This window comes from Limulus polyphemus, unplaced genomic scaffold (genome assembly GCF_000517525.1).
Source record: "Limulus polyphemus unplaced genomic scaffold, Limulus_polyphemus-2.1.2 Scaffold1547, whole genome shotgun sequence".
NCBI lineage: Eukaryota > Metazoa > Arthropoda > Merostomata > Xiphosura > Limulidae > Limulus > Limulus polyphemus.
The window spans coordinates 265,896-273,061 of NW_013667157.1; positions in this window are offsets into that span (position 1 = coordinate 265,896).

A 7,166-nucleotide genomic window follows, 5' to 3' on the forward strand; every position below is an offset into this window, starting at 1 on the left:
CTGACTGCAGCTCAATTACTCAATACTACACTGATGTCCCGTCACGTTGTGAGCATCTTATATATACCAGACTACCCCCAATCTAGTAAATGCTAGGGCATTCATTAAGGAACAGGATATTTCTAGAAAACGTGGCGTGACACTAGTCACGTGACCTCGCTGACGCAACAGTATATAACTTATACATTCCTCCCTGAGTGATGAATAAAGATATTTGTAACTCATTATTGTACTTTTTTTTACTTCCCCTCTATATTTAGTTACATCAATAATTCCGTTTTTTAGCAATATACTATTTCTGATTCTTTATGTACAACTGGTACTGGAAACCAAAACGCTTAAAAAACTGGTTAAAAAATATTTCGGATCCGAATTTACGGTGTCTTCTGATAATGTAGTACAGACTTGAAAGTGGTATAAATAAACTTTTTAGCTAGACAAAGTACGTGAGAAATGAAACTAAATAACGCAGTAGTTTAAATAAAAGTAGGCCTAAAGGGTTTCTAGCTTCATCATGTGCTAATAGTTACGATCCTGTTCTGGGACTTAAAGAAAAGAGGGCCAAATTTAGTGAATATAAACCACATTTCATCAGTTAGGGAGCATCTATAGTGCAACTTTAAAACCTTTATTGACACATGCCTCTGTCATTCTGAAAATTAATACCGTTTATTGAATATAGTTGCCCTCCCTCATAACTTAGGGCTAGCTTGTTACGCTAAAATTCAGGGCTCGATGGCCGCAATGAATATTCGTGGAATATACTTGTTCACAAGACCTTCAGTAAAGGAAATAAAGGCTTTTCTTGGTCTGTTCTAGTTTTTAATGTCCTTTATGGATGAAAACCTTAAAATTGAATTGCCTAGATAAAATGACATTTCACCATTTACATACTCATCATCTTTAGTACTAATACAAGTAAGAAATAATAATAGTCATTACAAAATAAACTAATAGTTATTATAACTTTTATTTTCCCTAATTTTTTTCTGTATTTCAACTGTAAGGAAACGATCTTTTGATCTTTATTCGTTTTATTTTATTTTTTTTTTGGGGGGGGGGTATTGTAAATGTAATTAGGGGTGTCATAAGATTATCGATAATATACACAGTTATCGATAAAAAAATCATGTTCCGAACTTTAGTGTGTTATAAGAATAACAGTGAAATCCTACTAATGAACTAGAGTAACTCACAAGTTGACGGTTCCTGTTGTTAAATCGGGGCCTTCCTTCCAGTCTATCACTTCAAGATTAGGGACTCCTAGTGCAGCTAGCCCCTTTTTTTCGAAATTCAACTAAGCAACAGTCTATAAGATGTCACAACGGCCCGGCCAGGTGGGTAGGACGCTCGACTCTCAATCTGCGGGTTTGAATCCCCGTCACACCAAACATGCTCGCCCTTTCAGCCGTGGGCAAAAGAGTTGGGTGGTGATGATTAGCTGCCTTCCCTCTAGTCTTACACTGCTAAATTAGGGACGGCTAGCGCAGATAGCTTTCGTGTAGCTTTGCGCGAAATTCAAAAACAAACAAACACAACAATTATACCGTAAATAACTGCGATATATTGTACCGTCGTTATCAAATCAGTAGCTGTCGTAACTTTACTGTCATAGTGTTAAATGTTATACTACCACTAACATTCTGCGATATGCTCTACGACCGTTCTACCACTAGGTGTCGCACCGAAAAATCATACTTCAACATGTTGTACTATCATTAACATCCTACTATGTGTTCAACAACTATTATACCACAAGGTGTCGTTCCACTAGCTTCTATACCACCACTAACATTCTAGTAAATTCTGATTAAGTACACAAACCGATCACACACAAAAGTTCTAGTATATGTTCTACAATTATCCAACCACTAGGTGTCCTGCCGAACTATCATGCCGCCATTTGTTGTACCACCAATAATATTCTACTATATGTTCCACAATTATCCTACCACTAGGTGTCTTACCGAACTATCATGCCGCCATTTATTGTTCCACCAATAATATTCTACTATATGTTCCACAATTATCCTACCACTAGGTGTCTTACCGAACTATCATGCCGCCATTTGTTGTACCACCAATAATATTCTACTATATGTTCCACAATTATCCTACCACTAGGTGTCCTGCCGAACTATCATGCCGCCATTTGTTGTACCACAAATAATATTCTACTATATGTTCCACAATTATCCTACCACTAGGTGTTTGTTTGTAACTAAGTACAAAGCTACACAATGTGCTATCTATGCTCTGCCCACCACGGGTATCGAAACCTGGATTCTAGCGTTGTAAGTCCGCAGACATACCGCTGTGCCACTGGGGGCACCACTAGGTGTTCTGCCGAACTATCATCCCGCCAAATGTTGTACCACCAATAATATTTTACTATACGTTGCACCACTATCCTACCACTAGGTGTCGTACCGAACTATCATGTTGCTAAATGTACCACCATTGCTGGAAGCTCAGTTATGTAATTCTGTTTCAACCACAGAAATTGTTGTTATGGCTATTTAACCAGAAAATTATTATTTTTCACAGTTTTAACTTTTTCTTCAACTAATAAGGATTTTAAGAAAAAGTAACTCGTAGTATTAAACCTCTTTTTGTGATAGTTAATTGGTAAAATTATAATCTTACTGTGTACAAATATTTTTTTTTTGTGCTGGTAAAGATCATCGTATAAATGTTTCAGTAAACTGACAGCCACACGGCTGTAAATAATGGGTAAAATAGTGTTAGTGTTTAAGTCGCTGATTTGAAGAAAAAAAACGATGAATTGTAACATAAACAAGAAAACGATTTAGTGTGTGTTTGCACAAAAATGCCCTCGTTTTGTGTTCATGCTATTGGACATTTCTTCAGAATATAATGTGATCAAAGTGCAAAGTCACTGGTTAGTGACCTAATAAGAGACAAACTTACAAATTTAAAGTGTATGTTATCAAAATGTGTAATTGTAACTGTCCTCATAAAGATTTTTCACTACTTCTTTTTTAACTTCTCACCTTATATTTCTGACTAAATATATTTTTACATATTTATTGAGCAATTAGTGGACATTGACGGGTTTGTAGGTGGTTTGTTTGTAATTAAGCACAAAACTACACAATGGGCTATCTGTGCTCTGCTCACCACGAGTATCGAAACCCGGATACTAGCGTTGTAAGTCCGCAGACATACCGCTGTGCTACTGGGGGTCTTATAGGTGGTTAACAGAACCTTTTTACCTAAGCGAATTATTACGAAGAGTCTTTATGTTTATGTAAGTGAATTGTTACAAAGAGTTTGCGTTTATATAAACGTATTACTTCGAAGAGTCTGCGTTTATCTAAGCGTATCATTACTAGTAGTAATACTTTAGTTCTTTGGTGGCTCAGCAGTGAGCCTGCAGGTTTATAACGTTAAAATTCGAGGCTCAATTCCTACGGTGGGCACAGCGCAGATAGCAAAGAAACGAATAATGCGTGTAATTATCAAGTTTTAATGTTGTATATGTCATAAATATACCCATATGAAGATTTGATGCTAAGCATAACACATACAAGAGTTTATAACTAGCTTTACCAATTCGAGGTTTCGAAGATCTCGGTTTCTGACGTTCATCAGGGCCTCATGCAGCTCTGCATTAAAAGTTTGAGATGTCGTGACCAGATTAGTAGACGATGCTTATTAAATTATCATGAATAAACTTACAAAAATGTTTCCAACAATTTAAAACTAATAGTACGAAGAATCCCCCATATGACTTGTACTTCAAATCAAAAGAACGTAATATGTTTGCCCAACAACTGATATTTATGTAAAAACCAACATCTTTTAAGGTATTGCCATGGAAACACAGACCAAATACCTTATGGAACTAAAATAGTAATGAAAAACACATTTATCTCTTGCACAGTCATATCTCGTGCTTCTTTGAGGGTTTCTAACGCTAAAAATCGGTTTTCGATACTCGTGGTGGCCAGAGCACAAATACCACATTGTGTCGCTTTGCATTTAAAAACAAACAAAGGTCATGGGGATAAATTATTTCTTTAAACTTCCAACCAACAATTATCGATAGATAACGCAAAGTACAAAATTGTATAATTGAAATATCTTTTAATACTTCATTCACTCGTTGAAACGTTTACTAACCAAGAGTTCTGTCATTGCTACAACAAAATTTATACCAATGTTTTCCTCGACTACCACCAGGAAGAAAGAAATATAAAGAGCATGTATTATATTAGAATTTATCTTATTTTTGGTGTGTTTTTTAACTCTTTCAATACCCAGATCAATACGCCTTATATCATAAATAATATCAGTAGAGTGAAAATGTGTTTGAGGAAAGTATAGAACCATTAGTTAATAATTTATGGTTGTTGCAATATTTAGTTCATTATTTTGTTTGTTTGTTTAGAAGTTTCGCGCAAAGCAACATGAGATTTCTCTGCACGTGGTTGTCCCATAGTCGGGATACACGTGCCGAAAATATAGCGCGTGCTAAATGTTTTGAGTAAAAGTTTGTAATTGATTTAAATGAATGGTATAAGTGGTACTAAACCTATTTTTACCAATTGCTATCCTGAGGTGTTCCTGTATGGTAGCCATATTGAATATCAAAATGGCCGATATGTATACTACATTTCCTTCAATATCCACTCTTCATTAGCGATATATCAGCATGGACATTGCAGCTATATCAATATTTAGGGAGCCGAAGAATTCCATCATAAGTTTTATTTATTATCCTTTATTAGATTTAAAGTCATATACTAATTTGTTCACTTGACCGAACCGTTTCTGGTCATCAAGCATCTAAAATTTTTGACCTTGTTCACTACTCGGCCAATCATTCTTTTGGTAAAATGAGCTTCAGGTTACCAAACAAATAGCCTAACCTGGATCGTAGAGTGTTGGTATAACTTTTAACGAATTCCTTGTCCCCAAAAATATGGGTATAGCCGCAAGTTCCATGCTTATATCTCGCCTAGAAGTTTGGAATATTGAAGGGAATGCATTATAAATGGCGGCCATCTTAAAATCCAATATAGCCACCGGATTCACAGCCCGGGCGTGATAACCATTAGATCTCGCCCGGCCCGAGATTTGTAACTCGAATTTGAACCGTAGAGAGCTTTATAGTACACGCATTTCTTATCTCATAAATTCAAAGTTGCTTTTTAATATCTGTAACTTTATAGCGTATAAACACCAAGTTTCCAACAATAAAATGGGACGTTCTAATAACAACGTTTAACGTGTCTTGTTGTTCTGTCTACAGTAATAACATGTTTTCAATAAAGTGGGACGTCATAATAGCAAAGTTATTGTGTATTGTTTTGGCTAGAAATAATTACCGTTCTGTCTACATTAATAACAATATGCTTTAAATAAAGTGAGATGTCATAATAGCAAAGTTATTGTATATTGTTGTAGCTGGGAACCATTACCGTTCTGTCTACAATAATATCAATATGCTTTCAATAAAATGGGACGTCATAATAGCAAAGTTATTGTATATTGTTGTAGCTGGGAATCATTGTCGTTCTGTCTGTAGCAATAACAATATAGTCGGAATAAAGTTTGACGTCATAATAGCAATATTATCGTAAATCGTTGTGGTTAGAATAGTCTTGACATAGTTACATCATCGCTGAGTTTGCAGTAATGATGACCGTGTAATTTTCCATATAGCCGGGTTTATTCGACCACGTGTTATGATGCTTATATAATCGGTTTCCAACTTGACACCTATGATATTCCGCTCCATGGAGAGGAGAGGTAAAAGTCTGGCTTACTTAGTTAACCAAACTATGATGAATGTGTCTGAAACTGGCCGAAAATAAGACCCGATTCTGGAAACGGTAAGTCAGTTTTGTTAAGAAAGGAAGCATTACATCTGACGTTTCATTTTCTTTTTTTTTAGGTTTAAGTGTGAAGTCTATTCTGAATATTTTTATTGTACATAGTACCTTTTACCATCACGTTAATTTTCTCCTGTCTTTACTGGTGTAAAGCTTTCTTCGTAGAACGACTTAAACCAAATGTTATTCAAACAGCGAGGAAAGTGTTTCTGGATATATCAGTTTCTCACTACTAGTGACAACATTTTGACTCTTTGTCTCTGTTGTTACGTATTGAGAATTTGAAATAATCCGAAGCCAGTTAAATAATTTAAATTTTAACAGCTGAATTGTACCTTGGATTTAATGTCTAGAAATATGCCGATAATTTATTTAATCTACGCTATTTGCCAACAAGATTGATTCACACCGTTTTTGTTTTTGACACAAATACATATATTTAATATATATACGACAGTATAATGTACAATAGCAACTACTACTATTAATTATTACAAACAAAGTTTCATAAACAAAAATTTCACTAACTTACAAATAACCTAAAATCTTGTTCCTAGTTCAGAGTCTCCTTGATATCCAACGAGTTAACTTGAAGTCGATGTACGTACAATGAATTGTAGGACCGTTGAAGTAAGATAATATTTTCATAAAACCACTAATGTCTGATGAGAATTCAGTAATTGTTTCGGAAAGATACTAACGTCCGATGAGAATCCACTGACGTTCGAAATTTATAACTGTTCCTGGTCAAATGTCGTATATTTTCCGGTCGATAAAGGGTTAGCAAAATCACGGTTTATAGTGTACACGGTTATAACGGGTTCCTAGCAGACTTATTTGTATTCTCTCTTCTTTGGCCTTGGTCTTTTTATATGGGCGGGAAATACCTTTCTAGAAAGTTCGGACAACAATACTAGCTATATTTAACCAGTTACGGAAGTGGATATATTGTCCATTCTTGCGTTCACGAATATTCTACAATCTTGGAGAATTGGCGGGAGTTTCGCCATACCTAACTAACACTGTAAGCTAGGCACGTTTTTAAATATATTTGTTTGTTTTGAATTTCGCGCAAAGCGACACGAGGGCTATCTGCGCTAGCCGTCCCTAATTTAGCAGTGTAAGACTAGAGGGAAGGCAGCTAGTCATCACCACTCACCGCCAACTCTTGAACTACTCTTTTACCAACGAATAGTGGGTTTTAAATATAAACTCATTCCAAACAAACGTTGTCATTAAAATAAATATAACAAATTTGTTATACGCAATACATATCTGACACTATAAGTTACGCAATATTTTTTG